The 22,976-nt window shown below is 42.0% G+C and overlaps 1 protein-coding gene across 3 annotated transcripts in view; it reads left to right on the forward strand.

Moving 5' to 3' along the window:
* Positions 1 to 22,976, forward strand: part of cbfa2t3 (CBFA2/RUNX1 partner transcriptional co-repressor 3) — a 52,965-nt gene that overhangs the window by 1,151 nt on the left and 28,838 nt on the right. Inside the window, exon 1 of one of the 3 annotated variants that reach the window (XM_058382097.1) lies at positions 12,445 to 13,440. The exons of the other annotated variants lie outside the window; for them this stretch is intronic. The gene's annotated coding sequence lies outside the window, so the exon portion shown is untranslated. Of the gene's footprint in view, positions 1 to 12,444; positions 13,441 to 22,976 lie in introns of those variants that run through there. 3 annotated transcript variants of the gene reach the window in all.

Genomic DNA, 22,976 nt, shown 5'->3' on the forward strand with positions numbered 1-22,976 from the left:
GTGTGCAGTCATGTTGGAACAGGAAGGGATCATCCCCAAACTGTTCCCACAAAGTTTGGCAGCATGAAATTGTCCAAAATGTCTTGGTATGCTGAAGCATTAAGAGTTCCTTTCACTGGAACTAAGGGGCCAACCCCTGAAAAACAACAGCTGAACTTAATGATTTGGAAGGGTGTCCCAAAACTTTTGGCAATATACTTAAAGTGTGTGATTTTTTTTCATTAAGGTTCACAAGGGCGCAAAAAACCCTACTCAACTGGAGTTAATTGGTTCCCCATAAAAACATATCTTTGTATATTTTCTGTAGCAAAAGCATTAGATCAAGCAACGATACTCTGCTGAACTAAAGCAACCGTAACAGAACAAAAACTAAACTACACTATAAAACAATGGAAAAGAACCTGAATTACTGATACAGGTTTTGATTACTCATTCAGATGTTGAAAGATGCCCCACGTCTTGAGCATAACTCAGCCTCATTCCTGCTATCTGAGCATGAAAATCAGCATCCAAGACCAGCAGTATGAGACAGCTCTTTGATTGGCTGTTCACATTAGCATATCAGAGCTGGCGCAAAGGAGAGCAAATGAGCTAAGCATGAAACATCACACACAATGGGCGTGTCTCAATCAGCTTTCTAGCTCCCTAGGCTGTGAATCAGTATATCATGTACATGAGTTGGAGCACCTGTTAGTAGTCCAGCTCACGATACACTGGGACAGTGATGAGTCCAGTCAGTCGCTGTAAAAGAAAATCCATATATACAAAATATTTCAATTTTGTCATATAAATGGGTTAGCTTAACCACATGAAACTTCTGTCATGGAAATCCAAATATTGTATATTTACTGCATTCAGTAGACTCCCTGACTTACATTTATCTCATTTGTACAATTGAGTTGCTCAGAAGTTCTGGACCATCTATCCACTGGACCACCACTTCCCAGTCTAGCTCATTTTTTTAAATCATTAAACACTTAAACTTCTTTAGAATCAACAACAACAATGGTAACAACAATGGTAACAACAACATTACCATGCTATTTACATACTGTATGTTGACAAAGACGAGGTCATCCACCATTTTTTAAACTGAGATGCTTTAGAAAATATGATGTCATTTCCTGTAAGCATTGACGCTCCAAGGTTTCTGCAGTGCATTGTGGGATTTTTTTAGTGAGCGAACGTTCCAGTACACTGACCGCTGCACTAGAGAGTTGATTGAGATGCAGCCTATGTTCATGTTTAGAAATTAATTCAATACACTGACGTCAGTATGGCCGAGTTTTTAACTGCTTTAAATGGTATGTGTTAATAGCCACTAGAGATACGGATACTGCTAGCTGTTTGGAAGATTTCAACATACTGATGTTACTCAGTATTTTTTTGTTTCGGTTGTGTAGCATGTCATTTCTGCAGTACAGGGTTTTCCTGTTTTGTTTTTCAGTAGGATTATAGCCTAGAGGAAGAAAGAAAATTCCATCCCTTGGTGCATTTTACAGCACTCAGTATTTAGCATGGAAGACAGTTTGGAAAAAGCAGCAAGTTACATTCAGAAATATTTTTTATTACATTTACAAAAAAGAAACTTCACACATTCAAGCAAAGATGGACTTGTGCAACTGAACGAGGGGATTCTTCCATGTGAAGGCAACCCAGCAATTATGAGCCTAGAATTAGTTTGAAGTGCAGACTCAGGCATTCAGACCAAGTGTGAATGCTCTAATTCTCCGAAGTAACCTTTATGCAGAAACTTTACTACTCACTCTGGTTAAGTGGCGCTGAGTTGAGTGTCACTGCTGCTCTCTATGAAACTCTTCCTGAGGCGTTTCAACAGTGGGATCAACAGTGTGCCATCTGCAAGCTGACTTGTTCCCAAAAATGTCAGAAATCTGCAGTTTTCAATATGCAAGTGTGTCAGTGTGTAAATGTTGGGCATTACCTGTGGCTCTGTGTGTTCCTCAGTTTTTCGTGTGGGTCTCTGATAAGTGTTGCATAATTAGGTTCAGTCCTAAGCAGCCGCTGTAGCAGTGTGATAAAAAACCCAACCCCATGCGGCTGCACGGGATGGACCGGGGGCTTGTAAACACACCTGCTACACACCAGTCTCCCACCCTGCTAACCTGTCAGAGAGGTGGTGGGAGAGCAGGGCATGATGGGAGGTGTAGTTTGTTATGTGGTGAGGGGGTGGAGCTTCCCAAGAGGGAGCAGATGTGTTAGAGCTTAGGCACAGCTGTGCAGGCTGATAACGGAGGCAGGGAGATGTCGGCATGCGGGATCCTCTTATCGCACGCACACACACTCACATACACACACAGAGCACAACACAAAAGGTGCCAAGACTTCACACTCAAACAAGGACACACACACATAGAGAGAGAGAGAGAGAGAGAGAGAGAGAGAGAGAGATGTGTGTGTGAAAGGATGGAGAGATGGTGAATTCACTGAAAAGTGGAATAGTGTGAGAGGGGGGGTGTAAGGTGATTAGTCAGAGATGGATGGACTCACTAGGAGACAAGGATGAGATGACACTGCACACAACACTAAATTAAAATCATTGACTGCTGTGGTCACTAGCAGTTAAAGCTAAATCCTAGTTCAGTGTCTTTCACAGGTTTGTTTTAATGCCACCTTCACATTATTTCTCCTTTGAGAAGATCTTTTGTTAGCTACTCTGCTCGATTGATGTATTTTGATCTCTAATGTATTTCTGAACAAAGAATGAAACCCAGTTTATAGATCATTCTCACAATATCACACCACACTTTACTAATATAACATAGAAAACCCTCAAAATTATTCTGTATATTGTCCTAATGTGTGAGAAGGAAAGCATGTGTGTGTGTGTGTGTGTGTATGTGCGCGTGTGAGGAAACAGTTAGCCTTCCTATTTCTGTTTCCTGCGCACTCGTTCTGCGGTCTCTATGAGGAACAGATGTTCACAACTCGATACTGCGTTGCATCCCCCAGTTCCCTGCTATCTTCAGTCCCAGCACTGCCAACTGCCAGCTCTCACACACGTATACACACACACACACACGCACACATACACAGTGTGTGAGTCAGGGTCTACCTATCAACACACACACATTCCTGTGAAGACGTTCGGCTCCACAGCTGTTCACTAACACACTAAATAATGCCGTTCATTTTAAAACCTGCGGTGTTCAGCTCGGAGAATTACTGAACTGTAGCTTGCAGATGAAGAGTCTGTCTTCTTCTTTCTGTCTCTCCGTCTTGCCGCCTCTCTTTCTGTCTGCATCTCTTTCTGTCTCTCCCTCTTTCTCTTCACCTTTATGTCTCTGCAATGGAGAACTCTGTCATTTCTTCTCTTTCATTTTTTGAAATTGATTCAGATTTAGTGAGATCTGGTTCTGGATTTGATTCTGATTCAGCATGATATGATTTTGGGCTTGATTCTGATTCAGAGCAATCTGATTCTGAATGTGATTCTGATTCAGGGAAATCGGACTCTGAATGTGATTCTGATTCAGGGGAATTTGATTCTGAATGTGATTCTGATTCAGGGGAATTTGATTCTGAATGTGATTCCGATTCAGGGGAATTTGATTCTGAATGTGATTCTGATTCAGGGGAATTTGATTCTGAATGTGATTCTCATACAGGGGAATTTGATTCTGAATGTGATTCTTATTCAGGGGAATTTGATTCTGAATGTGATTCTGATTCTGGGGAATTTGATTCTGAATGTGATTCTGATTCAGGGTAATCCGATTCTTCCTCCCATTCATTTCTCCCATCTCTTTCTCCCATGTCCTTAATTAACACGTCACAGAGCTGTTACACACATTCCTTTCATGGCTAATTCTCTCCCAATTTCTGTGACTCAGGGAAGAGGGATAGAAAGTGAGACAGAACGATGCAGACAGATGAAGAAACGATGTGGAACCACATCTGCCTGTGCAAAGTCATCGCATTTTCAGTCTCAGTGTAAAGGCGTCTGCCGTTGCCTTTGGCCATCTGCTCATTAGATAAACTCCTTCACAAAGACTGTCCTTAAAATAACTATCATTTACATGGCTGCCTGTAGCCTCGACTCAATAGGACAGTGAATGCAAGAGAGCGTGGACGAGGACAATAGTGCTGCTGCTCTCCGAGTCTTATCTCTGTCCAACACGCAGGCTGCTGTACGAAAGGATTTACAATGTGGATGCTGACGAAAGGGCAGCGAGCCTGCAGGACTCTCTCTGTCTCTCTCACTATCTGTCTCTCCATCCCTGTGTCTCTGCAGAGAAAGACCATCATTTCCACATTTCCATCCTGACACAATGCGACGCGATCAGGGCCCATCTCTGCATGCTGCCTCTCCAGCTATCAGATGGAGACAAAAGGCAGGGAATAGAGAAAGAGACAGGAAGGACAATAGAGTGGAAGGACACACAGGTGCTCTGAATGCCATTGGGTCGAGGTCGAGGTGGAAGAATGTGCCAGCCATTAAACATATAGAGAGACATTTAAATCTTTGGTAAACATTATAAGGTTCTAAAAGGGTTACAAGGTTAAGAGTTGCTGGGGAGAATAGAGAGAGAGAACTGAATTGCATTAGGAGAAAAAGGATGGAGGGAGAGAGGAATAGAGAGGAATGCATCTAAGTGCGCACATGCAGAAATACACACACACACACACACACATTGTCAAATATTTCACTGTTTGTAATATTTTGCTGTTAGTGTGATTATTATTATTAGAATTTTCGGCTTGTGGTGTGCATCTTCTTTTTTTTAGTAATTGAATGATTATCTCTCATCTTTAAACCATCCAACAATTTAGCTACTGTTGTTTAATATGTAGTGCTAAAATATTACATTTTCATAATAATTTTAGTAAATTAGCTTTGACAACTGAGAGGCCACACCTCCTTCATTGGGACTTATGCACAGAGACCACACCTCCTTCAATGGTACTTATACACAGAGACCACGCCTCCTTAAATGAGACTGATGCATACAGGTCATGCCTCCTTTAATGAGACTGATGCATAATACTGAAGCATACAGGCCACGCCTCCTTCTTTGAGACTGATGCATACAGGCCATGCCTCCTTAACTGAGACTGATGCACAGAGACCACGCCTCCTTCACTGAGACTAATGCATACAGGCAATGCCTCCTTTACTGAGACTGATGCACAGAGACCACACCTCCTTCTCTATGACTTATGCACAGAGACCACGCCGCCTTCAATGAGACTGATGCACAGAGACCACGCCTCCTTCAATGAGACTGATGCACAGAGACCACATCTGCTTCTCTGAGACTTATGCATACAGGCCACGCCTCCTTTGCTGAGACTGATGCATACAGACTATGCCTCTTTTAATGAGACTGATGCACAGAGACCACGCCTCCTTCACTGAGACTAATGCATACAGGCCACGCCTCCTTCAATGAGAATGTTGCACAGAGACCACGCCTCCTTCAGTAGGAATGATGCAAATTTTAGTGCTTAATATTTACTATTACTACAGTTTTATTATTTATTTAGGTTTATTGTTAGAACCTAGAATTGTTAAAACAGCATTCTGGCAATTTCATTCCTGGCATTTCATTTCTGGCAATGTTAATTGTCCCAATGCATGATCTAGTATATGTACCATTTACATCTTTACAGAGCCCCCTGTATTCATTTCCCTGATGTATTATTTATTAAAACTCCCAAGCTTTAGGGATTGCTAAACCATGATAAGAAAGAGAAAGATAAAACTGGAGTGGGTGGAGGAAATGAAGGGGGAGATGTAGAAATAGAAAGAGATGTGAGAGATGTCATGGTGCAGGACAAGTATACTGCAGCTGCCACAGCAACAAAAGCCCAAATTACACAGGGAGTGGAGGAGCTGTCACACACTGACACACTGTCCTCTAGCACAAACACACATCTGTCAATCACACACATCACTGTAACCCAGACACACACACACACACACACACATACACACACACAAACCTGACACACAATACTCCCAGAAAGACACAACTATACACACACCCTCATAATACACACATTTGACTCTTATTATCCCCAGAATAAGGATAATGACCAAGGCTTGAACAAAATATATTGTTTTTTATTTATTGGTGCTTTTATTGTTTTTTATTTATTGGTATCAGATGATATCGTTTGATGGATCTGAATTTCAAGCATATCTGTCCCTGTCTCTTTTACACAGTGAGACTGATGTGATTCAGTCAGACTTTAAACAGTTACATTTGGCATTAAATTGTTATATTAGACTGGATGTGATTATCAGTGCAGTACGAAGTGTGTGTGTGTGTGTGTGTGTTATATTGGCACTACAGTATTGTGTCGTCAGTGTGTGTGGCCAGTCCGAGCAGGATTGGAAGGTCTACAAGTCCCAGGAGCAGAAAGTGGGCCATAAACTCTTCATCACCCTGCAGGACACACACCCATCCATCACCCTGACTCACACCAGCCTGACGGGTTACATACAGCTCCAGCAAGCTCTGTCTCTGTATGTGTGTGTATGTGTGTGTGTGTGTGTGTGTGTGTGTGTGTGTACATCCAGAGTCAGAGAAAGGCTTTTAGACAGTCTTCTAGAAATTTCTGAACACAAATGCACTATTCAGTGATTATAATCATCTGATACTGATGCACTATTATAGTGGTGGTCAAAAATGAAACGTACTGGGTACACACACACACAAACACACACACACTGAAGTTGTCCCCAAGTCTGATTACATATCTGAGCTGGTGTATGAACTATGCACATAAACTTACAGAGACTCACAACAGGAACATTATATTACAGAGTATTTATTTGTCTCTTTTTTTATTCAGCAAAACACAAAACCCCTGGCAATATTGCGTCAAAGAAAGACTTCCTATTAACATTTCTCCGAAAGCTTCTGATGATGCTACACTCCAATGTCCTTTCTTACACCGAACACAATACTGCAGTAATGTAATAAAGTGTGTGGTATTGTGTGTATAAAGTGTGTGTGTGTGTGTGTATACACACAATACCACAATTTATTTATACTACTGTTAAAATCGGGTATTAACGGTCTATCTGCGCACGTCTTCTGAGACCGTTTTTTTAGTCTTTCTCCTACACTTTTGTGCTTGAATCTCTGCTGCAAGCTATTCTTTTCTTTTCAGAAGATTATTTGGATTTATTTACAAAGATGCCTCACATGTGGGATATCTGCCAACAGCGAGGGAATTTTCAAGGGCAGATAATAGTTGATTGTGAGAATGTTTCTGCACAGCAAAAATGTAACTGTACAATAAAAGCTGTCACTGTTTGAAACATATTTAGCAGAAATGTATCAAGCAAATCATTTTCATTGTACTTATCTTTTGATTTATAAGGCCATTCTTAACACATAACCTAAAACCAGGATCCTTTCTGTCTGGAAGGATGTGGGATTTTTTTGTCCTCAAATATAAAGGTATAAAGCTGGGGGCAAATCTGCCCTGTGTGTGTGAGGGCTTCATGTACAAACCTCTGTGTTTCGAGGGTTTCCTCTGGGTACTCTGGTACACTCCCCCCCCCAGTCTGACTGTAGGGTGTGAGTTGATTTGCATCTCTAAATTGCCTGTAGTATGTAGATGGGTGTGTGAGGGTGTGTGTGTCCTTGGATATGCTCCAGGTTCCCCACAACCCTGCAATGATTAGGGGTACAGAAAATGGATAGATGAATGGATGGATGGATGGATGGATGGGTTTGGGTCAGAGAGATGGATGGATGGATGGATGGATGGTTGGATGGATGGGTCGATAATTGGATGTTTGGGTGAATGGATGGATGGGTGGATGGATGGATGGGTTTGGGTCAGAGAGATGGATGGATGGGTTTGGGTCAGAGAGATGTATGGGTGGATGTATGGGTGAATGGATGGATGGATGGATGGATGGATGGATGGATGGGTGAATGGATTTGGGTCACAGAGATGGATGGATGGGTGAAAGGGTGAATGGATTTGGGTCACAGAGATGGATGTATGGATGGATGGAGGGATGGATGGATGGATGGATGGATGCATTTGGGTTGCAAGGATGGATGGAGGGATGGATGGATGGGTCAGATGGACCAGTCTATCATGAGCTGAAAATGTCTGCTCCTATATTTCTATATAATATCTTTAACATTTTCTTTCAGTTCATGGATCGAGTGAGATGGGGTTAGTTTGTAGAAATAAACTATAAAGGATAAAGAATAATTAATTGGGGTTTTTTTTAAACCAATGTAATTTTATTTATAATCATATTTTATTTCTAACAAGAGGTTAAACAAACTCTGAAAGCCTCCAAACTTTCATTCATATTATTTCTCATAGGCTGTAGAATAGAGTAAAAAAGCTGAGTATACACACACTACAACCTGATTGGCTACCATTTGCCTCTCATTTGCATAAAGCTGATGTTTTTTCCCACCTGTCACATCACCTGCTTTGCAGCACTCTCATTCCCACAACCCTCTCTCCTACTCCATAGAAACTGGAGCAAGGAACAGGATGAAAGACCATCACATATTGATCTGAGATGGTGGTGAGTTGTTAAGTATCTGAAGACAAGCAAATCACACAAAGCTAATCTGGAAGCTGAATACTAAATTATCACCTAGATTACATTAGCTCCAGTGCAGAAATAAAGAAACAAATGTCTTGGATGATGAACCTCCTGACCACGAGGAACAACGTGTATATCTCGTATATTTCGGCTTTTGAGTAATCTTTTTCAAGCCTAACAGAGCTAACTTTAAATTATCCATCACATACTACTAATCCCTATGATCTCTCCTCTATGTGAATGTAACAAACAGTGTAGATGTTTCTCCATGGCAGTGTGTGAGTTTATTGGGGCGCTGAGCACCTGACTGCATACTTCACACTCTGCCTGTGGGACGTGGCAGTGACATCATTTATTTATCATCTTCTGTGTTTGTGCCTGAGAAAGAGAGCGAGACAGGGTGAGGGGGTTGAGTGACATGGGAGGCAGATGTTCGTTTCCCAGCAGTTCACCTGCATTCACAACATCAGATCTTCCTCTAACACTGCAGTGAGGTACATTGCAAACACACACATACACACACACTCACACACATACACACACAGGTTGCAGGTGCACCGATGGTTAAACAGTCAAAATGGGGAGAATTAACTGAAGAAAAAAATGGAGGGAGGAGGGAGAAGAAGGAGAAGTCAGTCATGCTTTTCTTTAGCCAAAGAACAGCTGGAGGAATATTCAACTCAAACCATGGGGGAAAAACACCTCATTGCATTCATATTCAAATCCAGCTTGACGTCTCTGTGTGTGTGTGTGTGTGTATGTGTGTGTGTGAAATGCTAGCTTTATCCATATTTATACTGCATGAAAAAGGAGCATGCAGGTCTTTTGTTGCACAAGTAAATACTCTACTATTTAATAAGAGCCTGTCAGAGCGAGGCAGTCCAGAGGAGCCTATAGCTGTATCCCAAATCACTAGCGTAGAATTCATTCAAACGGGTCATGGAGGAAATCTAACTGCATCACTCAGGTTCAAATATGTATGAATTTTTCATGCGACAAGGTTCGATAAAAAACAAACCAAAAAAAAATTTTTTTTGAGGCTTTATAAGAATATCCAAATATAATAAATAAGTAAATAACCCACCTGCCAGGCTTCCAGAGATGAGTGTTTTTTCATGCTTTGCACACATGACATACATCCTTACTGCTTAATTTTATTACATAATCATTTTCCACATGCAAGGGCATTATGGGAATCTCTGAACCACTGAATTGAGACTCTGTGAAGACTGTGAATAACAATTATCATGTATTTGTAGTTTGAGGAGTTTCCTGGTAAGAACAATAAAAATATACTACATCTAGTTTTTGCTAGGAGCCGGAATCTTCCCACAGCTCATGTCACGTCTGGCCTCACAAGAGGCTTTATTGTCTTTCATAAACTTTATAAAAAAAAATTGGTACTTTGACATATACTACACTATGTATATGTAAAAGTATGTAACATATTATATATAAAATACACATGTAACACACTGCACACAGGTGCTGTATAGTCTGTAACACATTTTGCATAGACAGTGGCTTAATGGTTAGCACATGGTCAAGCCCCGCCTCCCACTGAGTGTATGGAGTTCAAATGTACTCCCTGTGCTTTGGGGGTTTCCTCAGGGTACTCTGGTTTCCTCCCCCAGTCCAAAGACATGTGCTCTAGACTGACTGGCATCTCTGAATTGTCTGGGGTGTGTGATTGTGACCTGAATTTGGTTGAAACCCTGTCCAGGTTGACCCTTGCCTTGTGAGTCCCTTGGGAAAGGTTCCAGGTTTCCCATGACCTTGTGCAGGATACAGAACATGGATGCATGGAAGAATGAATATCTTGCATAAAAATTTCTCAAGTTTGTTTAGTTTTCCTCTGCTTGTTGTCAGGCCAGGTTAACAGGTATAGCATGATTCTGTGAAGTGACATTAAGGCTCAGTCTCAAATCTAGTTCTATAGACTATTTTTATACACTATGTATTTGGATTTTGTATAGCAGTGACACCTCAAATTAAACAATAATGTTTTACATTAAAATAAAACTGTTCACTAGGACAAACACCAAAGCAACACAGCCTTGAACTTAGGACATAGCTGCTCCTTCTGACAGCTTCCCCAGCTTGATCTTAAGCTCAGGTTCCTGTTTGTGTGGAGTTTCTGTACATGTTCTCGCCAGGTCTGGATAGGATTCATGTTTGTTTTCCTCCCACCTTCTAAAAACATGCCAGTAGGTGGATTTTCCCCTATGTGTCAAGGTGTGTGCATGGAGTCCATCCACGAACTGGAATCCCATTCAGCATGCAGTCCTGCCTCGCACACAGTGTTCCCGGGATAGACTCCGGATCTACCACAACCCTGACCAGGATTAAGCAGTTACTGTAAATATATGAACAAATAAATAAATAAATAAATAAAGATGTATTTACCTTCACACTCTAGGTACTAAGTAGACCATAGTAGCCTAAAGAAAGCTCTTCTATTTACCTTTGATAGAATAGCGCACACTCATCCTTTCATTCATTTATTTATTCATCTCCAGTAACCGCTTGATCCTGGACAGAGTAATGCTGGATCTGGTGCCAATCCCAGGAACAGGGCATCGCAGGGCATCGCATGGTATCATGCACACAAGCATTCACACCTAGGTGCAATTTAGCACAGCCAGCATGTATTTGGAAGGTAGAGGGGAAACTGGAGAGCCCCATGAGGAAACCCATGCAGACATACAGGGGAGCATGTGATACTTCACACAGACAGCTCACAAACAAACCGGCGACCATGGAGTCCTGAGGCATGAAGCTTCAAGATTTAAGATGCAAGATTTTATTTGCCATACACATGTTATATACAGTCTATAACTTACAGTGAAATGAAAACCTGACCTACAGTGCATTAAAACAACTAGGAATGAATAAGGACAGGAATGTGTGAAGAAATTGTAATGTGCCAACGTTCAAAAGTGTTCCGCTGTCTTATATGATCAATGCTGATGTGTGCAAATGGAAAGATTAACAGCAAAACAAGTAAATAAATAAAAGCACAGTCTAAGCACAGCAACCAGGATGGCGTCTGAACATCTTTGAGCAGTCTTTTAGCATGATGCTCTAACTTCTCGACATGGCGTGCTCGGTCATACGTTTGGACATCTGCCAGTTTGTAGTAAACTCTCTTGTCATAAACTCACATTCGAGACACAGCCCAGGATGCCAGTATTGCTTAGACTTGGCACTGGGCATAAACTGCCAGTCCAGTGGGTGAGGGTGAGTTTGGGGACAGATGTGGGGAAACAGCGGCGCCTAGCGACTGATAGAAGCAGTGCATTTTCACACACACCTACACACACACACACACACACACCATGCACAAGGTAAAACTTGACTCTATTACTTCCTGCAAAATCCATTTCCACCCTTAATTTCGCACACGCTTGATTAATTGGTGCTCAGAGCTCGTTAATGAGCTGGATCAGGTGTGTTAGATATGGAGCGTTGGGTTCTGCATGTAGAGTCCCAAAGCAAACCGCACACTATACTGAACAGCAGGTTCAATCAACCCAGAGGCTGCTGTGATACTGTGGAGCTATGCTAATGTTAAAGCTGTTAAAGCTAACAAACAAATGCATTACAATGTCACAGTATAAGGCATGAAAGCATATGGGGAATAAAGAACAGAACAATGAATACAATTAATAAACACTATGGGGATATTGTACATTAACCCTTAAACTATTAATAACACATTTATAAGCAAGTATCCTAATTTGTAAACCTATAAAAATGATAGTGGGAGTTAATTCATGTCTGGTGTTTTGGAGACTTTATTTTTTTGTGTGTCAGTTGTATACGCGAGAGAGAGAGAGAGAGTGAGAGAGAGAGAGAGAGAGAGAGAGAGCCCATCCTCCTCTCCAGATGGTGTTTTAAACTCTGACTGAAGCTACACAGACACACAGAGCCATTAGAGCCACTGGCTTCACACCACCGACACCGAGAGGAAGGAAAGGAGAAGCAGAAAGAAAAAGAAGAAGAACCGAATAAATAAAAAATAAGACGCGGGATGGTGAAGCGGTGCAGGATGTTCAAGCTCAGCTGGTCCGGGTTAACTGATTCGGGATTACGCGGATAAACCGGTTTTTAAACCGATACATAAGCCACAGCTTTCTGATCTGGACGGAGCCTCATTCAAGCCAAGGACCGCTTATTTACTCCACTGCTATTTATTTCACGCTTTCAACGCACTTGGACTAGTGAGGATTTGCGCCTTGTTTTTTCCCCCCTCCTCACAGTGACAGTATAATGAAATTATCAGTGTTTCTTCATCTGTCGGAGCTAAAAGCCCAGGACTCCGTATCATTATTATCTGATCCCCAGATTTAAATGAGAACTTTCTGATTTTGTTTTTTTGTTTTTTTTTTGTTTTGTTTTTTATTTCTTCTTCTTCTTCTCATCCTGCGCACTTTAAGCGCAGCCGCTGGAGCAACAAAAAATAAAATAAAAAAATCATCATCAACATCATTATCAGCGCGTGCTTTGATAAATAAAGGACATTTCTCATCATATTAAGGATCGTTAATACCAAAGACTGGCTTTAATACTGAAACTCCGCTCTGCTTGAGCTTGTTTTTTTTTTTGTTTTTGTTTTCTTCTGCGAATGAAACTTCAATGTGAAGACTGAATTACCTCTGTGTTTACTGGACAGATTGGAAAACAGGAGAAAATCGGACTGAAAACAAGCAAAACAAACAAACAAACAAACAACAGATTTATAGCTGAGTTTTTACCCGTGACGAACTGCACATTTTTGGAGGTTAATTTTTTGCTTTCCAAACAAACAAACAAACAAACAAAAAAGCCATAAGTGAAGCTGTCTTTGTCCTGGAATACATTTTACTCTCTTTGACCTTCACAAAGTAAGTGATATTATAAAGATTTTTTCAAAACAGAGCAGTCTAGAGCTAGTTTATAATAACTGGTGTGTGTGTGTGTAAAATGCACACAAATATAGGTTGTAGATCTGTTATTGGACTAACTGCTTAATGCTTTCTAGCTTATTATTATTATTATTATTATTATTAACATGTGTGGCAGTTGTGAGGAGAGCTGCTCATCCTCAACTTAATAATTAGTCAAGAACAGAAAATGATAAACAGTCACAGTTTCAGTGGTCTGTAGAAAAGTTCCTGCTGCACACTGAAACGTTTCTGAATTATTATTAGTGATGACAATCATACAGAGCTCTAATACTATAAACACAGCATAATAATAAAAATCTGATCATTTAAATGTCACAGATTCAGTATATTCCTGTCAGTAGACTTTCCCAGCTTTTAAATAAGTTTGTTAATGTGTTAGTTGTTTATCAGTTGAGATCCAGCGTAACGCAGATGACATGTCAGTTTGGTCAGGCTGTCAGTGACGACGCACCTCCAACCAGAACGCAACAGCAACCTCAAAGGATGGCTTTAAAGCTGTCAGGAATCGTATCACGGCTGAGAGGAGCCCTACATAGGTCTTACAGTGTAGAAAAACAGTTGTGATGCACACGTAAACACGTTGTGCGATGTTGAACGAAGGATATAGCTCCTTCACTTAACCGTGATCAGACCAGGTTACAATACAAAGACCTGATGGTGTCAAAGAGGCTGTATATAATCGTAGAAAAGGCAGCGGTGTGAAGTAGGCTTTCCTTCGGATTGGATATGGTTACTTGCATTTAAGCGGGTAATTTGTAGAAGCTTTAATAATGTAAACAAAAATTTGGAGCCTCCTCGCTGCACCATGATGAGGAACGCGTGGACGTGCCAACTCGATACTGAGTTAAGAAATCAGATCAAAAATGGACAAATTTTCACATCCAATCCACTGCTGTATTATTTATCAATGTTTCGCCTTGTTCTTATCATCATTGGGATCCATTAGGATTTATGTTTATCTTTGGATATCAATATAAAATATTTATATTGATGTTGGTTTTGTAAAGATAAGGAAACGTTGAGATCTGAACATGATGCTAAAAAGTTTTTTTAGTGTCATGGATTATATTCCTGTCCAAGGAGAAACATCAGAATAAAAGTTTGCATTAATGTTTCGCTTGTTTCTAGTCATGTAGGATAGGCTAAGTTTATACAGCAAAGCTCACATTGACCACATCTCTCAACTAGTAATAACAGTACAGCAAGAGTCGCCTGAGCCAGTGCTTTCTGATGCTCTCGAATTCATAGACAATGAAATATGTGCTGCATAACGCAGGAGCCAGCTCTTAGGTGATGTTAAATGAGCGTTGCCAGTAAAGCTGTTAATTGCACCTGAGCTGTGAAAGATAAAGGAGCGCCAACGTCGTACGGTAAACCACAGGAACCACAGCGCGCTCACCCACACGGCATCATTCTCACTTCAAACGCCCCGATCGATGCACTTTCTCCAAATGCACTTATAATGCGGGGCGTTTTCATCTCAGCTGCCACATTACTCTCCGATGGACGCTGGTAAAGATGGTCTGAATTATTGAAGCGCTGACGGTAGTCCTCTTAATAGATGGACGGCTAAAGGTGAAACCGCGGTGTGGCCTCGGAGCAGCTCTAAAGCTTTACCACACGCACACGCGCCCGTATATATAGATAGCTTTTTACTGGCACTCCATCTCCAAGCGCCTCTTTGGAAGGCAGGCCATTCATTATTCTATTGTAGTGTTTATTCCATTCGTCTTTCTGCCACCATTAACAGATTTATACGAACGTCTCGGTTAAGTATACAGGGCTGAAGATGAATGGATCCGAATTGGCAGAGCGGTCAATCCGCAGGTCTGGCTTCATGAGTTTTGCAGACTGCACTGTGACATCGATCTTCTCTTTTTTGACGGATGACTGCTTCTTGCACTCAATTAACCCGATTCACGGTTCATTGGGAGCGGACATATGCTAAATATGTTAGAACGAAGGACGTATAAAGTAGACACACTGCAGGAAACTTAGGAGGCTTTTGAGCAGAAAAGCGCACGCAGGACTAGACAGAGATCGGGATATGTTCCGCGTGGTGGTCATGTGATTCAGCGTCTTCTAGGTATTAAAATGTCACCACCACCAGAGCTCAATCTTTCTTCCTTTTCACGTAATCCAGAGATTCAACCTGGACGTCAAGCGGAGATCTGGAAGCGAAGAACATCGCAGTACGCCCATCGTCTTTCTAGAAAAGTCTTTCTCGGCTTGTTTAATTATTCAGCGATCAATTTCAGCTCTTTCGGAGCACCGTTAGAAGGAGCTTGAGTTGTTTTAGATAGTGTGAGTAGTTCCAAGGTGGAGACACTATAATACCTACACAATGTGTCGTTTGTTCATCACGATCACTTGACTTTGACTATTAATATCACAAAAGCCTGCAAGTAAACCTTCGAGCAGGTTACACCCGCTTTGTATTCTTGGAGATTTCCGAACATCTCAGAGGTTGTTTTGATAAACGGCACGGTTGAACCTAATGATGAATGTTTTCTGTACACTGCTATCTGATCATTTTAGCTAGGTTTGACTTCACTATATAAAGCTGAGCAATATGACAATATGGTCTATGTGCTTAGTGATAAAATATATTCAAATTCACTTTCCTGTGAGGATCAGCAGTATTTTTTAAAATAATTTCTGCCAGTAAAATCTTACAGCCATTAAAAATCAAAATATCATCTTTTCAATGTTGTTATACATATATGGCACAGAAAAATTTGTTTAAAAAAATATCGTGACACAATGCTTACACAAGCCTCATGTTAACAGAAATAAGCCTTATGTGATGAGACAATCTGTGGCGTCTGTACTGTGTAGTGATGCACATGGCTGGCGTCGCTCTCCGGGCGTGGTGCCGCCGAGGCCACGGTCCTGACCTACAGCGTGTGCGTGTGGCCGCAATGATGCTGCCGGTGGTAATTACTGTAATTTGAGCGCGGCTGGTGCAGGTGGAATTTGCCGTGGCACAATTAACGCGAGGAGCAGATGGCTGTGGGCGGGAGACGAGTGGAAGGGAGCAAGCAGAGTCACGAAGCAGAGATGGGGGGAGATGGAGAAATGGATGAGGCGAGGCAGTCAGGTGGTCAGCAGAATGTTCACACACCTGGACTGACAGGTCTTACAGCATGTGTGTGTGTGTGTGTGAGAGAGAGAGAGAGAGAGAGAGAGAAGTTTCAACTCTGTCATTTGTGGAAAGATTGCACATACACTCCTCTATGAGAGCACTAGCTGCATGAAATGATAGAAATATGCCATCTTCTGTATATAAAAGACGTCAGCCAAGTAAACCCTGCAGAACTTTGGTCTGTTCTGCTAAAAAAAACCTCCATATAAACAATAAAATCTGCACAAAAGCACGTCGTAATTGACAGCACTGATTCAGTTAAAGGTGATATAACTTATATAAAAAGATTTATATATAAACTCAGTCACAGTGAACTGTAACGCTGTGAGAAGCAAAAAGAAGAAAAAGACGAAAATATGTTCACATGCGGTATATCAGTGAGGTCCTGACGGTAAAGATGGGTCAGTTTTATTATTTTTTTTACTATTTTTTAACCAAAATGTTCACCTGGAACATCTGAGAGGAGTTTCTGAATGCTTAACAATAAACACGTATTTGGTTAAAAGGCTCGATTGCATATTACAGGCTTCTGTTAAAGGTGAATATTGTGAAAAAATAACATGACGTCTTATGGGAATTTTTGTGACTATCACTATATCAATATATTGTCCATCTTTCTGTGCTTGTGTCCGTCAGAGAGACGTTGAGATCGGATCAGGAGTGTCCGAGTTTAGCCGCGCCTCGGCCTCGCTGTCCGGCAATCTCATCCGGTTTCAGTCGGAAGGAGGATGAAAAGATGGAAGGACAGATTTGAACATTGCACATGTAGTAGAAAAGATACTACATTAATAAAAGTAAAAGAATGAAATAGTCAATTCTAAAGCATTCTACACTTCTATGTTTATGGGTGTTGATTTAAGAAGAGTGAAAAAATGAATGTTAATTGATGTGAGACAGAAATTAGCCATTTCACAGGTGATATGAAAGAATTCCTTATGCTTTAACTTTCAATAAATTTTGTTTTTGTTTTGTTTTTTAATTTTTGTTTTTACTTGGCTTATTTGGCTGGCTTAAAATGAATGGCCTCGGATTATGATTACAGGAAGATGTTATAATGCAACAGACTTTTATACTGTGAGGAAGTCATTTAGATTTCTAGAGAGAGAGAGAGAGAGAGAGCGAGAGAGAGAGAGTGTGTGTGTGTGTGTGTGTGTGTGTGTGTGTGTGTGTTTGGAGCTGCAGTTGTGTCCATGTCAGCAAACTTCTCTTTGAAGTTTAAGCTGCAGGCCATAGTCAATACCATTGTATGGTTATACTATGCAACCATTCCTAAGCCATACACACACACACACACACACACAGTGAACTTTTGTATTGTGTGTTAAGAGGAGCTCTGGGGATGCGGCCTCTCTGATTACCCCAGTGTTAACCGAGCGGGCCGAGCTCTCGAGCTCCCCGTTATGTTCCCAGTGTGAGGAAATGAATCTCAGACAGTGAAAATGATTTGCTCCATTTTCATTCATACCAAAAAAAAGGCAGTTTTTTTTCCTTCGGTCTGTCTGGCAGACAACGTGGAAAAAATGGAGAGCACCTGAGAAAGTCATACACGCACAGCAGGCAACAGAAGAGCTACGTCTGGGTGAGATGGTGCATGACACAGACAGCAGGGAGGCTGTTTAATCAGATGAACTTTAATCGGCTCTTCCTATTGGCTGATTGACAGTTCATTGACAGTCATGCGGCCGGGTCTAGTTAGTGCAGTAGCAGTGAATTTGAGGATTACGCATTGAGTTGATCGTAACGTCTTGTGTGTGTGTGAGAGTGTGTGTGTGTGTCTGTGTCCAAAATCACCTACTACAGTGTCCGAGATTAAAATGACCGTGCCCTAAATGACACTATATTGAAATCTCAAAGCTACTATTTCCAGTAGTGTTGTTTCAAGGCATGGACAATTTTTCAGTGAATATTGCACAAGAGGAGGAGTTTTGCGACAGTTTGCTTCACTGCGTTTTATACTTTAAAACTATAAATGGACAAATATATCAAAGGAATGTTAATTAATGGAGTATAAATTATATAAAGAAATAATGAAGGAATAAAAGCTAGGATGCAAAGAGGAGTTTGTTTACGGTGTGTAACTAGGCAACAAGGTTCTCTTCCCTTACATGACGTGCTATTGTGTGACTGTACTTTTTTGCTACACACTCAAAAGAGTATATACTTATAGTGCATGGCGTAAGAAGGCGAATTGGGACACAGCATGCAGAGCAAGAGCGCTCGCTTCGGCATTACAGGAGCGGAGTTTAAGTTGATTACAACAGATCAGTTCGTTATAGAGAATTCCTGCTCATGAGATAAATTTAACATGATTTGAACGAGCTTGTTAGCAAAGTGCTGCTACAACAGCGGTTGCAAACTCTTAGGAAAGTTGGACATGAGGTATTATAAACTACAGATGTGCTCCATATAGCTTTGGCCTTGTTTGTCCCTCTGAACGGTGGGAAAGTGTGCGTGCAGGGCGCTGTGTCCGCGCCGCAGCACATGTGTTTGGCATTAGTGTGACACGGCGTCTCCTCCAGGGAGCGAGGGAATGTCAGAGCACAGAGCAGTGCGGCTCCCAAACATCTGGAGTAATGAGAAACACGCCGACGCCAGTGTGGGAGCTAGAGCTCGATTGCAGAGGAAACCACACTGCACTCAGGACGTCTCACTCCATCTTTCCACGTCTGTCCCACAAGACTTCTGTCCATCTCTGCTTTTCTTGGAATTGGATCAGAAGCTTTACTGGTGATCTGTACGATGGGGTTAAGTGTAAATCATGTATATATTTTATCGGTATAGTCAAGTCAGGTACGACGTAAGCAAAGAGTAAACAGTAAGGCAGGAGACTCAGAGCTGCGCTCTATGCACTGTCTGGAATTTTGGAGCGTTCTTAAGTCTTTAATTGAACACAGATTGTCTGACAGAGCAGCCTCCAAAAGAAGGAGTTGAAAACCCAAACTGTCCAACCCGTAGCCTTCTGCTCGGACATTTTAATAAATTCACTAACCCCAGCACTGTCTGACAGACCGAGAGCTAATTGTTAGCTAATTTAACCTGAAGATCACTCTATCAGCCGATGCAGCAGCACACGCTGACGCTTCCCTGCAGAGCTACAGTTCGTCAGAGCTCGGATCGTTCGCCCCAAACAGGAGGCGTTGTAAACTTTATGCTAATGTTCTGCATGGTGAGAGAGATAAGCGAGTGATTCAGAGAGACGCAGGATGAGTTGTCAGTGTGGTTGAGGCACGGCGGAAACATCTGGAATAATCCCTGCTTGGTAGCAGCTTCTCTCTTAATCAAATGGTGAGGAAGTTTATAGCACTGCTCTCTCACTGATAAAGAGCCCTTACTCTCTCTCTTCATTTCTCTCTCTCTCTCTCGCCTGGAGGCAGTCAGTTATCAAAGGGGCCGGAGCAGCGCTTATTCCAGATGGAGCTCAGTTATTAAGCATCCACACACACACACACACACACACACACACACACACGCTATTCCCCACACTGAATCATGTGGATGAGGTTCTGTATATGGACTGGAGGCTGAAGGATGTGCTTTCTCTCTCTCTCTCTCTCTCTCTCTCTCTCTCTCCCTTTCCCTCTCTCTCTCCCTCCCTCCTCTCACCCTTTGTCTTCCTTTCTCTAACATCACACTCTCTTTCTCTCACTTTCACCTGCCCTGTCTCTCTGTTTTATTCTTTCTCTCTCTCTCTCTCTCTCTCTCTCTCTCCATCGTGTGTTTGTGCAAATTAAACTCCGTTATCAGGTGGAAACAGAAGTGCGATCCCGTCATCCCTCACACAGATCTGAGCCGAGCTCTGCCCCATCCGCACACTCTAACACACTCTAATCTGCAGCGCAGGACTCTTTCAGAACTGATAACGCATTGTTCCTTCATTCAGAGCACAGCTGAAGGACATTTGCTTTCCGTAAAAAAGCCTAACGGTTCCTGCAGCGATGACGGAAGAGTCTTCTGGAAGATTCCCGTTTTGTTCTCCGGGAACGCCTCGGACAACTCTTTCATTCGTACGTTCCGAGGTTCATTTACTGGTAGATTGTTTTTTATTTTTTTACACGACAAGTAAATCAGATGTTTAAGGATCGACAACGAGAGACGGCGGCTAAGAAACATAAACGCCAACTCCATAAACAACAGAGAATGAAAGGTAGAGCAGACGAGAGGAATGAAAAAGCGGGCTGTAGAGTCAGATAATAAGATGAGAAACGAAGTGGAAGTGAAAGAGGTTTCATCTTCACATTCTGCACATCACCAGCATCCACACACACACACACCTCCTGAATCACCCCCATTATTTTATTTGTGATACTACGGAAAGCAATCGTCGATTAAAGCGCCGTTCACCATCACCTCCTTAAAGAACTAGTGCACAGAAAAAAACCCCGATGCGGTCAATCATCCAAAGCATGCCTGGTGTCTGATGGAGCTTTGCGCTGGAGGGGCTGAAAAGTAACAGAAGTCAGTCTCACCATGACACTTTTGGTTGTAAACTCAGCAGCTGTGTGCCTCAGTAGAGGTATTTCACTCACCTGTCAGTGACTCTGCGCTAATCTGTCACTCGTGTTTGGCAACATGTTACAGTTTGATGTGTGACGTTACTACTGTATGAAAATGACTGGAAGTGGAGTATAAACATATAAAGCACAAGGTGTGTTTAAAGATATGAGGTACACAGTGTGTGTGTGTGTGTGTGTGTGTGGGTTGTGCTGGTAAACGTGGTAAAGGAAGGATCTCCGTGTCTAAGGAGCAGAAAATGGTGTGATGGACAACGGCTGTGTGTGTGTGTGTGTGAGTGTGAGTGTGTGTGAGAATAGGATAGCAGATTTCAGTCTTTTGTGCTCCATAAATCAGGAAGCTGCAATGACGCAAGAGGCAGAGCAAACACAAGCAACGCTGGACTGCAGCTGGACAGAGAGAGAGAGAGAGAGCGAGAGAGAGTAAGTGAGGGATGGAGGGATATATAACATGGAGGAAGAACAGCTGTCAGACCCTGCACTGCACACCTGTCACACAGGAAGTGAGGCCGTGCCACTGTTTCCTGGATACAACTCCTCGGCGACACTCTCAGGAGAGAGGGAGACAGACAGAACTTGCACACACTATGCTGTCGCTCCCTCTTCATGGACTAGCACCATCAGAAGAGTAGAAGTGACCTGTGTGAGAGGAAGTGACATCACATTGAGTGACATGACAGATGGTTGGCGTCCACATGGCCGCTTTTTGTTTTTTTTCCCAGGCGACTGAGTGCCGTGTGTGTTTCTATAACGTGTGTGTGTGTGTGCGATGAGTGCGTTTTGCTTGGCACACACTCCTCTTTGTTTGTCAGGATTGTCAAGGCGGCTCCTCTGGAGGGCCTCGTTCCTAATTCCCCAGCCGCCCCTTTCGCTGCCTGTGTGCAATTAACAGAGTAATTAAAAGCTTGATGAGCTAATTGGTGTTGGGTGAAGCTGCAGGTGTTTTGATTGGGGAGCTTGTTTGTGGAAGAGCGCAGAGTAAACAGAATCCAATTGCTGCTAATTTTTGGCACTGGTTTTCCCCATAATTTAAGTAATATGGGCGTTAGGGGAAAGCCAGGCCAAAGCGAGCGATCACAGTCAAACAGTCTTCTGCACCTTCGGCATCGTGGAGTCCGTCTTTCTGCAGAACAGAAGCTTTACAAAGACACAAGAACGACTCAGGTTCTCCACGCTGCCATAGGGATAGTGTTTAGGTTTAGTGTTAGGGGAAAGGGTTGGGTTCAGCATTAGGATTAGGGTTTAGTGTTAGGGTTTAATATTAATGTTAGGGTTTAGTGCTAGGGTTTAGCACTAGGGTTAGGGTTTAGTCTTAGGGTTTGGGTTTAATATTAATGTTACGGTTTGGGTTTGGTGCTAGAGTTTAGTGTTAAGGTAAAGGTTTAGTGCTAGGGTCAGTGTTTAATGTAAATATTAGGGTTAAGTGCTAGAGATTCTGGCTTGGGTTAAGTTTAGAGTTGAGTGTAAGGTTAGCGTTTAAGGTTAAGTGCTAGTGTTAGGGTTTATTCTTAGGGTTAGGAATTAGTGTTAGGGTTCGGGATTAGTGTTAAGTTTAGGGTTTAGGGTTAGGTGTTAGGGTTAGGGATTAGTGTTAAGTTTAGGGTTAGGTGTTAGGGTTAGGGATTCGTGTTAAGTTTAGGGTTTAGTGTAAGGGTTAGTGTTTAGGTTTAGGGGTTGGGGTTAGGGATTTGGGTTAAGTTTAGGGTTTAGTGTTTAGGGTTAAGTGTTAGTGTAAGGGTTAGTGTTTAAGGTTAAGGAGTAGTGTTAGGGTTAGGGATTCGTGTTAAGTTTAGGGTTTAGATTAGGGTTCGGGGTTT

This window comes from Hemibagrus wyckioides, linkage group LG27, assembly GCF_019097595.1.
Source record: "Hemibagrus wyckioides isolate EC202008001 linkage group LG27, SWU_Hwy_1.0, whole genome shotgun sequence".
NCBI lineage: Eukaryota > Metazoa > Chordata > Actinopteri > Siluriformes > Bagridae > Hemibagrus > Hemibagrus wyckioides.